At 40.7% G+C, this 17,081-nt stretch overlaps 1 long non-coding RNA gene and 1 pseudogene across 2 annotated transcripts in view; one reads left to right on the plus strand and one right to left on the minus strand.

Moving 5' to 3' along the window:
* Window positions 1–17,081, plus strand: part of LOC136794078 (uncharacterized) — a 120,637-nt gene that overhangs the window by 40,474 nt on the left and 63,082 nt on the right. The gene's annotated exons all lie outside the window — the stretch shown is intronic.
* Window positions 3,454–7,636, minus strand: LOC131755447 (UDP-N-acetylglucosamine--peptide N-acetylglucosaminyltransferase 110 kDa subunit pseudogene; annotated as a pseudogene).

The raw sequence follows: 17,081 nt of genomic DNA on the forward strand, positions 1-17,081 counted from the left end.
GAACCAGGCACTATGGGATCTGCGCGCCCTGGGCTCTGCCCGCGCGGACTCCCACCTCTGTGACTTCCTGGAGAGCCGCTTCCTGGAGGAGCAGGTGAAACTCATCAAGAAGATGGGCGACCACCTACCTGACCAAGCTCCGCAGGCTGGCTGGTCTGCAGGTTGTGCTGGGCGAGCATCTCTTTGAAAGGCTCACCCTCGAGCACAAACAGGAGTCTCTGAAGTCCAGCGGCCTCTGAGGAGCCCCTCTGGCGTCAGAGCTTCCACCTGAAGCCCCGCTCTGCAGCCGCGAGGCAGCTTTGTAACCGCCCTGGAGCCCTCTCCCAAGCCTTGGACCAAATGGAAACAATAAAGCTTTTTGCAGAAGAAAAAAAAGCCTATTTGAAACACAAACAGAATTAGGAGACAAAAAGAAATATATATATATATATATATATATATATATATATATATACACACACATATTCACGTTCTCTTAACATATGAATTGCCCCACTTTATCTGTGTGAAATCAGTTTGTTCCCCTCATTGGGCTGGTTCTCAAGCTTTGCTGCTCATTTGAATTCCCTAAAGAGCTTTTAAGAAAAACATTGGCGTCTGGGTCCCAGCCCCAGAGATTTGGATTCAGGAGGTGTAGGGAGGAGCCTGGCACGGGGAGGTCTCAGAGGCCCCCAGGTGATTCTAATGTGCAGCAACTTTGTGAACCACCTCTTGGCTTCAAGCCAGCTAGCGATCAGATATTAAATCTAAGACACATGGGCTAGTGCGTGAGCTCCGTGGCTAGGTGTATTTCATTTTCTTCTTCCTGGAAGATTCGTGCCAGGGAAAATGATTGATAGTTGTAGTACTTCTCTGAAATGGATTGAAATTTCCAATTAGCGTGAACAGGGGAGGGTGAGTGGGTGAATGCAATACGGTGTATCATTTACGTATTGCCCTATGTGTATGGCTAGAAGCTTTTGCAACTGAGGTCTGCCCTGCTTTTCATGCTAATGGTAATGCTTGTCCTCCTAATGCAGCTGTAAACTTTCTAAGCCCATAGGTAGACAGCATCACAAAATATTTACCCCTCCCCACTGGCCCACTCTCAAGCTTCACTCCCCTTCCCCAATTCACAAATGTACATCAATGCGCTTGAGACCAATATCAACATATTGACCTTCAATTCTTCTACTTTGCAGCTTCCCTCTTATCAGGAGATGTCAGCATTTCGTGCAAGGACAAATGCTTGCCTCTTGCTGACTAATGTAGACAATGCCTCCAAGAGGCAAATAGCCCTTAGGGAGGGGGAAAAGGTCTTTCAAAAAGTTGACGCCCAGAGGAGGCATTTTCAGTCATCTCAGATTAGAGGTCAAATATCCAAAAATTTTTAAAAAAGGTTAAAAAAAAGAAGAAGAAGAAAGCAAGGAAGAAAAGAAGGAAACAAATTTCTTATCTCATAGTAAAAAGGCAGTTTTCCTTAAAAAAAAGACTTAAGCCTTAAATTCTCTTTCCTAATCAAAATGTGCTTTTCCTTCTTTAGACTATTCCTCTTATATCCTGTATTATTCATGATGTTTAATTCTTGAAATAGCACGTGGCTGAAAACAGAAGCTCACATCTTGTCCACTATGAATTAAATCTTTTCCTAGGACCCGTCTACAATGTACAATTTGGGGTCTGCCAACATAAGTATTTTCTCTGAAATAAGTTACAGCATTTTGCCTTTGCAATATATAGTGATACAATATATTGTTAACACAATATAGTTAATATAGTCAGAATAGTCAGTACAACTATAACGCACGTGATATGATGCCGCTTTGGTGATTTTCTTCATCCATGTAATTCTGAAATTTGACAGTATAGTTTTCATTTTCTAATGAGCTGAGTATTACCTTTGCAAGGATAGAAAAATAAAATAAATTCATAATATTCTTGTGTGGTTTGTCCCTGGGGTGGATTACCATAATGGGGGGATATCTGAGCCTTTCCCCAAGTCATTAAGAAACCTCCAGCGAGCAGCCCCTTGTCCTCTCCAGGGAGTGGGGGGAAAGGATCTTTAATCATCATAATCCTGGGAGGAGAAATCTCAGAAATAAGACATCTGCTTCTGTGCCTTGTTGTTTTGCAGAATAGCAATGATTGCTTTAGCAGCTTCTATTGCCGTATGTGTACAATAAGTAGATGAACATAAAACTGAATGAACACATAACAGAAGGATAAACCCACCCAGCTTAACAAATCCACTCTCTCACCTGCTGTGCCCTTAAACATGAAAGAATCACGGGATCATAAGGATTAATAAAATAACAGTCTCTGTTAACCAAATTGACAGGAGGTATAAGGATAATTTGTCTGATTTGGGACCAACAGCTTAACTGCTTAATTCTTTTTTTTAAGGGCAAATCATTCATGTATTGTTTAAAGATTGCAAGAGAACATCTGAATTTCGGGAGCACAATTTAAATGTTTTACTTTTTGGATAAAGCAGAGTATAATAGAAAAAACAATTAGTTTCCAGTAATATCTATATCTCTATGCAGAATTAAGTCTACCACAGACATGTTACCTGGAAACAAAACCCTGTTACAATAAGCAAAGCTTCAACCAGAGCGGCTACTTTTCGGGCCAGGGGAAAGGTTCATCCCTATAGGAGGATGATGTGCTGTGTAAAATGGCTGCAAGGTCACAGCCTTGAGGGCGTTGGAAGCCTATTATCCTATTCCACATTAAGTAGTTTGGTGAACTTCAAACGTCCGTTCATCTGCAACCAAGCTGGCAACCTTTAACTGATATTTCAAGCAGGTAAAAAATAAATTAAAAGAAATCCCTACAACTGATGTTCCTTGATTTACACTGTTAAATGGTTCATTAACATGTAATTCTGTTTAAGAATTACATTTGAGACTCCTTGCTCAGATTTTGGTTCACAGTACAAATCTTTCAGAGATTCAAGTTTTTATTAATCAATAATTTGTCAGCTAGGATACATTCAGGCAACAGCTGCAACTACAGAACAGGTGCACTGCCTCAGCGCCTTGAAAAGATATAATCTTGCGCACTACTAGCAGAAAAAGTATCGGTTACCAGACAGCATATGTGCAGTACAGCAAGACAAAAACATATATTCATATGTTGGCTTGTTTAAGCCTCAAGCCCTCGATCTTTGTTGAAATACAATAATTTCATTCCTATGGTTTTCAATACCAAAAACTCAACCTCCAGGAGGGCTAAAGTCTAATTTGTACTCCAAACCAAGTAGCAGTGCAGTTTGCTACTACTGAGGCTGAATCCATAAAGACTTCAAGACCACGTCCAGAAGACAAGTTATTATATATAATACCCTAAAATTTCTGAAACATGGTTATCATATACAGAGCTGGTCCTTCAGAGCTTTTTACCTATGACATGTTTTTTGGTGACAGTTATTTAATGTACTGGAGATAACTGTAACTTACCGATCAAATAGTTGAATACTTATACTTACTTGGGATTTCATTTCTGCTGAAAGACAAAGGAAGAACAGGACTCACTTAAAAAAAACAAACTTTAGAAATGAAAGTAAAAATCTTACCACACACTGTCACTTTTGGAGGCAGCATAGAGGGGCAGTCAACGGTAAAACACTGGTGAAACAGGTCAAAACTCTAGGCCCCAAATCCATTATTATTATCATCGGTGACAGTACCACCACTGCGCCCTTCATAATTAATCATCACTCCTAAGATTCTTCACTTGGCACCAGACGTTGTGTTTAAGAGAAACACTCTGGGAGGTTTTGCATCAGACTTGTGTTTTTGTTAGCCAAGTTACAGGACAATTTTTAACGTGGGGAGAAGGGAAGAAGGAAACGGACCAGAAAAAGAATTTAAGCCATCATCTAGAAACCAACAGAGCACTGATAGTTCCAAACATTATGTCAGACACTAAAATCACTGATCTAGGCTCAAGTGGTTTATAAAACCTATAAAAAGACTACACCAGCAAAGTCCCCATTTATCTGTAGAGCTCAGAAACTAAAACAAGGAATATTTTAGCTTAAAACCTTATCTCAAGAGAATCATATACACTTCACATGAAGAAAAATACCTGAAACCAAACATTTTTAAAAGCTCCAATACCCAAAATATAAGAAAAAATAATTCAGAAGACTCGATCAATCCCTGATAATCACAAACGGCTGGGCAATCTCTATCTCCCTTCCACACTTACCATCCATCCCATGGAAGACCAAGGGAGATGAGACCTCCCAGACTTACGCAACAGCTGGCTGCTGCAAAGTTCTCTGGAGACTCCTTGTGGAACAGCAGCTTCGCATCTCTTGTGTCTCTCCCTATCATGATCATGCAGGAAGCAAGGCTGGCTGTGCTATTTCTTATCATTGTCTGTCACCCATGTGCAACATGGGTGTTGCACAGAGAAGTAAAAAGTTGTACAGAGAAGTAAAAAGTAGTTCCCTTTCCCCCAGAACGTTGAGGCTGACGTACAGGGGTAATTCTCCCATGCACACAGTCATTACTTAGGCCGACTCAGTGACTTCAACAGGCTTCATCATGTGATCAGGTTTGTTGCCAGCTGCATAATGCTCCCACATCTGTAGATAGAGCTGCTCTAGTTCCATTGTGTATTGTTTGGTGTTGAACAGAGGGCTAGATATTCTCTGCTTCCAGAATTTGCCACGAATTTTCTTCAGGTATTCTAGGTCAGTTCCCAGTTTCACAGCTATGTCTTCATAGTCTTGTCTATTTTTAGCAATAAGCTCAGGACAGCCTAAACAAGTGAGCTGGGAAGCTGCAACTCGGGAAGCGAGAGTCTCTCCTGGCATAGTCACCATGGGTGTCCCTGCCCAAAGGACATCCATCCCTGTGGTGTGTCCATTACAGAGTGGAGTGTCCAAGCAGACATCAGCCAGCTGGCCTCTGCGAACATGTTCCTCTTTAGGAGCAACAGGTGAAAAGATGATACGGTTCTGAGGAAGGCCCATATTTTGTGCGTACCGTTGAATATTAGGTTCTCCTACTGCTGGAAAACGCAACAGCCACAGTACACTATTGGGAACACGCTTCAGAATACTTGCCCACATCTGCAAAGTAGGTGGGTCAATTTTATATAACTGATTAAAGTTACAGTACACAATGGCATCTTCCGGTAACCCGTACTGAGAACGTGTGGTTACAATAATGGTACGGGGAACCTCCTCTCCAGTGGCAGCCTTATTGTTGATCTGGGGAGTTGCCAGTCCATTGCTAATACTGAATCCATTAATTTTTATCTGAATTTGTCCTCTGTTAATCATGTCAATAACTGCTTCTGCAACAGAATTCATAGAAATGACAGGCATATTAAGAGCCGTATTGCTGCTGTCTGTGTTGTCTTCTCCACCAGGACATTTCATCTTGACTACTTTCACATCTGGTAGACTATCCAGAAATGCTTTGAGGTCGATGCCATTCAGCACAATCCGATTGTCATAAATGTGCCCATTGGACTTAAAATCGATGACCGCTTTTTTCTTCAGGTGAGGGAACATATTAGCGTGATCACCAATAAAGAAAGTACGGGGCATATAAGCCAGTTTCTCAGAATACTGCTCAGCAACTTCAGCAGGTGAAGTTTCCTGATCAGTGATGATATAATCCATGAAAAGCGCGCCACTAGTCCCAGGGTACCCCAGCCACATTGCCTGAATAGGAGCTGGCCTGAGAGCAAAGAGTTCATTTCGAGCACCCCTGGTATAACCATTCATATTTACAAGGATGTGTATACCATCTTGATGGATGCGATCAGCTGCTTTTCCATCGCATGGAATCTGAGAAAGATCAATGAAATGATGGGCTTCTGACATCACCTTCACTCGGAAGTTTGTGCCATCATCTGGGCTCAGGGCATAACAGAATACCTCAAATTTGTCAGAGTTGTGCATGCCTGGAATAGACTGCATAAGATGAGAAGTAGGATGATTCCCAAAGTCAGAACTCACGTATCCTACACGCAGTCGGCCACCACTGAGCCGCAAGTCTTTTGGATGTTCATACGGTGGTTTGTGAAGGACATTTATATTATCCAAGCAGGCGTTCCCATGCCTCTCAGCAATAGCCTTTCTGAAGCCATGAGAAAGAGGATACAGCATACTATGATGAGGTTGCACGGAAGGCAACCTGTTCTTCTCTAACTGGTCAGCCACAATGCCGACCAACTTCTTCATTCGCTCATCATAGTCTGTCCAATCACAGACAAGCTGCAGGCAATGAGCCAAATTACAATAAGCGTCAGGTAAATCAGGTTGAAGCTTCAGAGCGGTGCGATAAGAAGCAATTGCTTCTGGAATATTCCATGAATCCTTGTGAATGGCAGCCAGATTGCTGTGGGCATCCACAAATGCAGGGTTAATCTGAATGGCACGAATATAACACTGCAAGGCTCCCTGGACATCCTGCATCTCCATTAGAGTGTTTCCCATATTATAGTAGGCCTCAGAAAAGGTAGGACTGATTCGAATAGCCTCCTGATAATGCATCAGAGCTTCCTGCAGTTGTCCCTGCTGCTTCAATACACTTGCTAAATTTGAATGGGCAACAGCAAACTCTGGGAAGACTTCTAAGGCTTTATGATACAAGCGAAGTGCCTCTTCAATGTTTCCCTGTTCTCTTTTGATATTGGCTAGGTTATTCAGAGAGTCTGCATGGGTGGGGCACAGCCCGAGAGCTGTATTATAACAATCTTCTGCTTCGGCACCACTGCCCTTCTCTTTGAGAGCATTGGCTAGGTTGCAGTAAGCATCAGGGAAATGGGGTTGCAATTCAATAGCTCGCCTGTAGGTGTCTATTGCCAGATCTATCAGGCCTTGCTCATAGTATGCATAAGCCAGGTTGCCATGTACCCCTGCATGATTTGGGCTCAAGCTTAGAGCAAAAAGGTAAGCTGCCACAGCTCTGTCAAAAATCCGTGCCTCTTTGAAGACATTTCCTAAATTGATATAAGCATCCAGAAAATGGGGGTCAAGGGTGACAGCCTTTTCAAAGTGATGAATTGCAAGCCAAATCTCCCCTTGTGCATTGAAAACACAGCCAAGATTACTCCAAGTTACTGCAAAGTTCGGTTGCGTCTCAATTGCTTTCAGATAACATGCCTTGGCTTCTTCCAAGCGACCCAGGGCTTTGAGCAGGTTCCCCAGGTCACTGAGAACACAGTACAAATCAGGATTGCACTGAAGAGCAGAGACGTAAGCTTGTGCTGCCCCTTCCAAGTCACCTGCTGCTACCAAAGCGGCTGCCAGGTTAATATAACCATCGATGAAATCTGGCTTGAGATGCACTGCATACCGGTAATGCTCAATTGCTTCCTGCAACTGCCTTCCTTCTCTGTACACATTCCCCAAATTCGAATAGGCTTCTGCCAGAAGAGGGTTCTGTTTGATTGCCAGAGTACTAAAGTGGGCAGATCTGTCCAGCCTTCGACACTGGAAGTGTATAGATGAAAGTAATAAAAGTACATCAGTATTGTCTGGCTCTTGTCTCCAGAGCTGCATGCAGTATCTCTCAGCTGCCTCAAAATCTCCCGCCTGATATTCTCGATGTGCCAACTCAGCTAACCCTTGGAAGGTTAGTTTCCTTGGCTCTGTGCTGTCGGCCACGTTGCCCACGGAAGACGCCATCTGGAGCTTCTGGAGGGAGAGAGAAAAGGGGATCACTGAGTCCCGCTGCCGCCACTACTGGCAAGAGTGTTTCTAGAGGGAGCAAATACGAGGGCAGCAGCCATACCACTGCTTTGACAGGTTTAAGCAGCGGCAACAGTTACAGGCACCGAACCTTAGGAACTCTGGTTAGCCATCTACCTCTCACGGTCTTGAAATCTTAATTCTTAACCCTGCCTTCTTCCACCATATTTTCTCCTATTCAGGGAATAAAAATTACCTATACACTTGCCTTAGAAGAAATCAAAAGTCAGTAGTAGTCCAAACACTTTTTAAAATTGTGTTTTCTGTCCAGTTGGAAATGAAATAGATGATTGAATTTTCTTCATCATTCATATAGTCAATGTGGAAAACATTAGGGCCGTGAATTTCAATACAGTAAGATCAAAAATTTTAAATTGGCCTTCCCAAACCAGTAATAAGTAACCGATATTGTATATAATGCTAAAATCTTAGAGACTGAGCTTGATATTTATAAACTTGTGAAAACATTAGCTAATTTCTCCTCATATTTCTCATGCCTCAAACCTGAGTATTACTTTTTTAAAAATAAATTTATTTACTTTCTTGTGTGTGGTACGCAGGCCTCTCACCACTGTGGCCTCTCCCGTTGCGGAGCACAGGCTGCGGACGCACAGGCTCAGCGGCCATGGCTCATGGGCCCAGCCACTCCGCGGCATGTGGGATCTTCCCGTACCGGGGCATGAACCCGTGTCCCCTGCGTCGGCAGGCGGACTCTCAACCACTGAGCCACCAGGGAAGCCCCTATTTATTTACTTTGATTTTGTCTGCGTTGGGTCTTCAGTGCTGCGTGCGGCTTTTCTCTAGTTGCGGTGAGCGGGGGCTACTCTTTGTTGCGGTGCATGGGCTTCTCATTACAGTAGCTTCTATTATTGTTCCACAACTCTATGGGTTGCTTTTTAGGTCCTATGAAGAACCCTAGAAATTAGTTCATGTAATTATAGGTTTTTGCAAAATTGTCAGAAGTGAGATATTTTAACTTCCATCAGGTAAGACCAGCGTCTCTTTCTTTGCCAATCTTTCTTCTATCATATTCAGCTACGTTGGATCATACTGGAATGGCCACAGGCTTTTTTGAAATCTGGCTAAGGAGATGTTTTAAGTGAGGCTATTATGTGATTTTCAGACACCACCATATGTCATTGACTATATACTATCCCATTACAGGAATAACTTCCAGTACTCTTACTGACTACTCGACTGACTTAACTAGCACGAGACACAGAAGCATAAGGACAAAAACCACCTTACAGTACAGCCATGTCTTGCACTTCACAGCTCTGAAAGCATGTGCATTTGAAGAAAAAAAAAAGAACTGAAAAGTATAAAACCAGAAGCTTTTCTGTGGAAAATTATTTCAATCATTAGGCATGTGAAAGAGAAGTCAAAGATTCAGTTCTCATCAATGCTCCGTCAAAACGGAAATTTTCTTCTGTCAAGAATATACTCCAGGGGCTTCCCTGGTGGCACAGTGGTTAAGAAGTCGCCTGCCAATGCAGGGGACACGGGTTCGAGCCCTGGTCCGGGAAGATCCCACATGCCGCGGAGCAACTAAGCCCGTGCGCCACAACTACAGAGCCTGCGCTCTAGAGCCCGTGAGCCACAACTACTGAGCCTGTGAGCCACAATTACTGAAGCCTGAATGCCTAGAGCGCGTGCTCTTCAACAAGAGAAGCCACCTCAGTGAGAAGCCTGTGCACCACAACAAAGACTAGCCCCCACTCACTGCAACTAGAGAAAGCCCGCACACAGCAACCAAGATCCAACACAGCCATAAATAATTAAATAAATAAAAGAATAGACTCCATCAGTAATGTGTGTAATGGAATGGTGTGAATGAGTATTTTATCAGAATTCCTGTAATGCACAAACCTATAGCAGTACTGAAATCAGTAATGCATTTATAATAGTAAATATTTATGAGGAAGTAGTCCATAGAGATTTTCTCAAAGTTAACAATGAAAATTAATGTGACATTATCAATAATAAATTGTGAAGCTGAAATAAACTTTTCTAAACTATTAATAACTAAAAGAAAATTCTAATCAACCATGTTAAAAGTAATCTATGTCTATAAACTACAAAGTTTATTTCTTAAAATTTTATTTCTAAAATACATAAATTGTCATATGAGGAGGCAGTAAAAGAATTTATAGCTAAAAGAGTGGGGAGAAGTTTTATACAGACACATCTGGCAGTAGTTAACTTTTTTTTGTTTTGTGCGGTACGCGGGCCTCTCACTGTTGTGGCCTCTCCCGTTGCAGAGCACAGGCTCCAGATGCGCAGGCTCAGCGGCCACGGCTCACGGGCCCAGCCGCTCCGCAGCCTGTGGGATCTTCCCAGACTGGGAACCCGTGTCCCCTGCATCGGCAGGCGGACTCTCAACCACTGCGCCACCAGGGAAGCCCAGTAGTTAATTTTTAAATGTCATTTTTCTAGATTTTGTGACACCTATAGTATTGATATTTGAATGCATTAAAAAAATTATACTTTGAAGATTTGTTACTTCCAGGTAAAATAAAATATTTTGAAGCAAAACAACGTTTCCACTGAGAAAAACAAAAAATGCCAAATAAAATAGACAGCCTTCAATCAAAAAGTTCTAGACATACCAAGAGATAGAATCATATGACAAAAATTTTAAGAAAAGAACAGATAATACAAAAATATTTATATAAGATACTGTGTATCTTTATCAGGAAAAGTCTTTATCAAGAAAAAACTTTAAAACCATCAGAAATAATATTATATTTTATTTACTTATATATTTTATTTATATATAGACATTTATATATTTATATAAAGAACTTAAAGATAAAGCCCTAGTTAAGGCAGTGACAATAGCAGTAGCAGTGGGAGTGAAAAGAAATGCTTATATTCAAGCATATTTTGTCAGTAAAAGTCCAAGATCAAATGTCTGACTGCACACATGGGATGGATAGACAGAGTGGGAAAAATCAAAGTTAACTACAGAGGTTCTAGCGAACATGGGGTTGCCATCACCCAACCCAAGGGGTTGCGATCATCCTCAAGGTCGAGGAGACTCAAAGGGAAGGTCATGCATGGTCAGAGGAAAAGTTAATTGGTGGGAAAATAAGACTCCCGGTCTCTCTATCTCTTTCTACCAGTTTTTTAAACATCTTTATTGGAGTATAATTGCTTTACAATGGTGTGATAGTTTCTGCTTTATAACAAAGTAAATCAGTTATACGTATACATATGTCCCCTTATCTCTTCCCTCTTGCATCTCCCTCCCTCCCACCCTCCCCATCCCACCCCTCTAGGTGGTCACAAAGCACCCAGCTGATCTCCCCATGCTATGCGGCTGCTTCCCACTAGCTATCTATTCCTTACACCAGTTTTGTTTTTCTGCTCATATACATAGCAGCATTTCATTCAAGAGGAAAGTCATTGATCTGACTGGTCAAATTAAAAAACACAGTTCAAGGCACATTTACAGTGGTTAGTAATTTAGAATTACTAACCACAATTTAGAAAGTCATGTTCCCAGTTTCCCTCTTCCTACACCGTGGAACACATTGGCCATTTCTCCAAAGTTTCCACTCCATACAGCGGACCAGAGATGACATTAGCCCAGAACTGAGAGCTTGGCACGAGATGGTGTCAGCCCCACCTAGAGCTCTGGCATAATTTATAACCCAACCCAGCTCTACACACAGCTCTGCATGGAATCTTGGGACTAAACTCAGCCATCATAATGTGATTCTGTTTTGCATTTGGTTTTCTTCCTTGCTTCACTTTCCCTGGCCACTCTGACAAACAAACTGTCAGGCATTCCTGGGCCACTCACTAACTTTATTCCATGTAATGTCATCCAGATTCCCAAGAAAATTACTAACAATAAGGAGGGAAATTGGGAACATGGTGAGTTTCAGATGCCTGAAATATACAGGTAATTGAATCCAGTTAAGTAGCAAATTATTTGGATCTCTAATATGCCAGTAGAATAGCAGACTAAGCTCAATTCAATGTACTCCTACTGGAGACACATGTAAACTCTGGGTGAATTTTGAAAAAGTGAAAAGCACATAGCTGAGATTAAAAGAAAGAAAGGAACACCTGCATGTTTCAGAAAGTAACAGAGAACTTAAATCTAGAGAAATAAGAGCGGACTGATGTCTATGGGTTCTGTTCCTTAGTATAGGCCTTATGTAAATAGGGGCTGGAGCTAGAAATCTCACATTACCTTGAGGCCAGGAATTTAGACTCAGGAAGGAACAATATTGAGAAGTTGGTACAGATATCCTACAGAAAGTTCATGAGGAACTGCTTAGTCCATTAAGAGGGCCAAGGGAGGTGGTGAGGAAGACTGATATCTCTTTAAACCCTTCAGGTACAGAAAACATCAACACCTCTGAAAAGTAGGCCTGTCCTTCCCAGAGTTGTGATGGCCAGCTTGTCACTAACCTGTAGGGCCCTGTATGGATCAGAAACTGCAAGGAGAGTAATTCAAAGAAAAACAGATGCAGGATGGCTGTGGCAATAAATCCTAGGACCCTATCAGAAAGAAAATTAAAACCACTCTGAAGGGAAATTTTAACAAACCAGAGCAGATAGTATCCTAACCAGAATAGAATAATAATTCTGAGGAAGTTACTTGAGTTATTTAAGTAATATTCAATGCATTTCCATGGCCAGGCCCTTTTGAAGAATTCTAAAACATATACAAACAATTCATTTACATCTTATATATCCCACCATCCAGAGCAAAATTCACTTCAGAACTGTACTGGTGGAAACTGGGCAGCACTATGGAGAAAATAAAAAGGTGTTTACCATCAAAAAATGTGAAGGGAAGAAAGATAATGTCTAATTTTTAATTATCCTGTGGTTTATTTAAATCTTTTGGAAACCCAAAATAGAGAAAACCTAGGAGGAAACGAAGATTTACATATTTAGAGGTTTATCAACTCATCTATCAAAGCTTTATTAATCTCTTATTTGAATAACATTCCCGAGAGGTATAAATGTGTCCAGTGATAGGGTTGAATAAGCCTGAGAGAATTTCAATTGTTTCCTATTCTTGGTCAGCTATTAAGACCTTTCAGGAGCATCTTGATTTTCATGGCATCATCCAACAAAAAGCAGGATAGTTTACAGAAAGTCCTGGTCCACTTTTTGGCTTGCTTCTGTGTTTATGTTTTTGTTTTTTTCACATTGGGCGGTTCCATTAGGCTACCTATTGCAGACTCCCTCATTCACGTATGCATTCATTCAAACAATATTTACTGAGTTGAGATATTTAATTAACACTCAATAAATGATGCTTAGATGAATGAATGCGCTTTTTATCAAAGTAAGTGTTAAGTACTGAGAAAAATTACAGAATGTATGATCCCAGACCCACAAAAGCTTATAACTGTGTTGAGGATATAACATATGCTGAGGAAATAAGTAATATATCATATTGGACAGTTTCTAAGTTCAAAAATGAGTTCTTATAAATAATCAGAGCCTAAGGAGGACAAAGAAGGGACAGTTCATTATGGGTTGAATCTATCAATAAATGTACCTTTCAGATGAGATTTGAGATTGACCTTAAAGAAAGAAGAGGACTCAGCTATAGGAACAGAGAACAAAAAAGGCATGGTGATAGCATGTGCATAGATAGTGTGGCCAACATTTATGTTCTTCATTAAAGATAGTCAGAGATAACCCAAACGTAACTGTTTCCATGGGTCCATTCTCAGTATCCAAACAAAACGGCAAATCCTATCTTAGCAAAACTACTGAAAAACACAGTCTTTAACAAAGAGATTGTGAAGGAAAGGGGGAGAGAAAGGCTTGCATCCCACACCACACAACAAAACTTATTTAATTATTTGTTTAATTTTCTCCCTCTAAAAATTTCCTCTCCCTCTCTCTGTACGTCTCTCTTCTCCCACGTCTGGCCACACTCTACCAGCCATCTTTCCAGATCTTTCCAGAACTCTCTATCCTAGTTTCATTATGCCACATTTTAAACATCTCACAGGTCTCCAGGATGAATCCCCATCACTTATTCCACAAAGACAAACAAAGGACACTTCTCAGGATCACGTTCCTTTGAAGGAAGAGGTCATGAGGAGTGATTATAAATAATATAAGGTGGAGAGCAGTGAAGTAAAATACCATTTTTCCTCTTAGAATGTGAATACAGGGAACTTTGGGAAACTAGAAAATCTAGCAAGGATTCATTGATAATTATTTATTTTCAATGAATGAAATAAAATGTAATAATACAGCTAAACTCTGATAGGTGAACTTTTTCAAAAGGTGCTTTCACACCTTCACTATTGGGATGTGTTTGATAAACACATCTTTCCTTCTTTACTTTCTTCTTTCTTTGCAGATACTGGCACCAAACTTTCAAACAATACGAACCTTCCCATAAGTCCCTTGCCAGGCAAGATTAAGGGAAAACAATCCAAACAGATTTTTGAAGAAGATAACTGGTTGAAAGCACAGGAAAAGTGTTGGGTTTCTCTTTTCATCAGTCACATGAAGAGTAATGTGGGAACTGGTTTTAAAAGTCTCTCTCCATGAGGGGCTAAGGTTAAGATTAGAACTTCTGAGGGCAGAAGAGCAAAACAACCACAACAATCCACATATTTTCAAGAGCTGCCCTTTGGATGTGAGGGATTCATTTTTCCCACTATTTTTTCAGCAACCCGACTTGTGTCTTTATTAAATGACATAAGAGAATACAGTGTGGCCAAGAAGACTTAGATTTCCTTAGCCCCAAGTCAGATATTCTCAATTGACTGTCCACTCAAATTAAAAAGAGAGGGCTTCCCTGGTGGTGCACTGGTTGCGAGTCTGCCTGCCGACGCAGAGGACATGGGTTTGTGTCCTGGTCCAGGAAGATCCCACATGCCATGGAGCGGCTGGACCCGTGAGCCATGGCCACTGAGCCTGTGCGTCTGGAGCCTGTGCTCTGCCACAGGAGAGGCCACAACATCGAGAGGCCCATGTAACGCAAAAAAACCAAAAAAAAACCACCAAAATCAAAACAGATAAAAAACAAATTAAAAAGAGAGATTTACAAGAGGAAACTGGATACAACTGAGTGTACTTTTATTTCAACCTTTACCTGAATTTTTTGTTTAGTTTTCAATTCTTCGCTGAAGTGCCTACATTAATATGTTTTTAAGAACATTGCCTTAAGTTGAAGTATTCATTCAGTATATTCATTTACTATAATTTAGAAAAGCCAAATGATTTAGGCAAATTCATTTCTATATTGCCACAGCAGTGTAGTGTGAACTAAATGACACCTGGCAGTTCTTTACTTAGATACTAACTCAATTAGAAGGTAGAACAAGGATACCTACCCATTCAGGGAAGGAAAGGTCACTTAGCCTGTGTAGCTGTCTTAGGTCTCTTATCATCACAGTAACAAATGGAAGACTGAAAACCATATGATCATCTCAATAGATGCAGAAAATGCTTTTGAAAAAAAATTCCATATCCATTCATGGTAAAAACTCTCCAGAAAGTGGGCATAGAGGGAACATACCGCAACATAATAAAGGCCATATATGATAAGCCCATAGCTAACATACTCAATGGTGAAAAGCTGAAAGCATTTCCCCTACGATCAGGAACAAGTCAAGGATGCCCACTCTCACCACTTTTTTTTTTTTTTTCACCACCACTTTTATTGAACGTAGCTTTGGAAGTCCTAGCCACAGGAATCAGACAAAAATAAATAAATAAATTAAAGGACTCCAAAATGAAAAGGAAAAAGTAAAACTGTCACTGTTTGCAGATGGCATGATACATAAAAATCCTAAAGACACCATCAAAAAACTATTAGAGCTCAAAAACGAACTTGGTAAATTTGCAGGATACAAAATTAATATATAGAAATCTACTGTATTTCTATACACTAACGGTGAACTATCAGAAAGAGAAATTAAGGAAACAATCCCATTTACAATTGCATGCAAAAGAATAAAATACATAAGAATAAACCTGGCTAAGGAGGTAAAAGACCTGTACCCAGGAAACTATACGACACTGATAAAAGAAATTAAAGATGACACTAACAGCTGGAAAGATATACCATGGTCACAGATTGGAAGAATTAATATTGTTAAAATAACCATCATACCCAAGGAAATCTATGGATTCAATGCAGTCTGTATCAAAATATCAAGGGCATTTTCCACAGACCTAGAACAAATAATTTTAAACTTTGTATGGAAACACAAAAGATCCTGAATAGCTAAAACAGTCTTGAGAAAGAAGAACACAACTGGAGGAATCATGCTCCCTGGCTTCAGACTGTGCTACAAACCTACAGTAATCAAAACAGTATGGTACTGGCACAAAAACATTGATCACTGGAACAGAATAGAGAGCCCAGGAAGAAACCCATGCACTTATGGTCAATGAATCTATGACAAAGGAGGCAAGAATATGCAATGCAGAAAAGTCTGGGCTTCCTTAGGGATGGTTTCATCAATTAGTTTTCTTCAATGGACCATACTTTCCATGTCTTTGTATACCTTGTGATTTTTTTGGTTGAAAATTTGCCTTTCAAATATTATAATGTGGTGTCTATGGAAATCAGATTCTCCCACTTTCCCAGGGTTTTCTGGGCTTTTGATTGTTGAAGTCTGTAGTAGTCTGTTTGTTTAGAGACCTTTCCAAACTATTTTTGCAATGATTGAATTCCTTATCGTATGTAGGCACTGAAGTCTCTGTTCCTTTCGTTCATGCTTAGCTAATGTTTTGACAGAGATTTCCTTGAATTCCTGCACCTAAAACAAACAAAAACAAATATACACAAGCACATCCACATGCACACTCAAAGGCACACACCTCTTCCCATTGTGCAGATTGCTGGATCACTTCTTCAACATTTAGCTGACCTGCATTGAGTTCAGGGCTCAGCCCATGGTAAAAGCTTAGAGACTCCTCTGGTGTTTTCAGAACATGCCTCTTATCTTGAGTATGCATGTGGCTTTCTTAATCTCTCTGGACACATGTGTACTTTTTGTATGTTCTAATTTCCCAAAGAATCTCCCCCAACTTTTGCTCCTGGATCTTATGTGGTCTATTGTATTTCAATGCACGGTCTTCTGCCCCAGCCATCTGTGCTTTGTTAGTTCACCTTGCACTTTTTTTGAGCAATGACCGCTGCTTTTCCAGACTGTGTTCCAAGTTAGGTAAGACAGAGATAAGCATCTTGTGTCAGTCCTTCAGGTAGCTCCCAGACAGGTGAGAACAGATACACATAATAATCTGAGAGTACGGTCTCTTCTGCTCCCTCCGGAAGCAGGATTGAGGGTCCCATACTAGGAATGGTCTGCTGCTATTTTAAGACTGTCATTGCATTAAGACTCCACCACTTTAAGACCATCACTACACTAACAGT

Source organism: Kogia breviceps, chromosome 4, assembly GCF_026419965.1.
Source record: "Kogia breviceps isolate mKogBre1 chromosome 4, mKogBre1 haplotype 1, whole genome shotgun sequence".
Taxonomy (NCBI): domain Eukaryota; kingdom Metazoa; phylum Chordata; class Mammalia; order Artiodactyla; family Physeteridae; genus Kogia; species Kogia breviceps.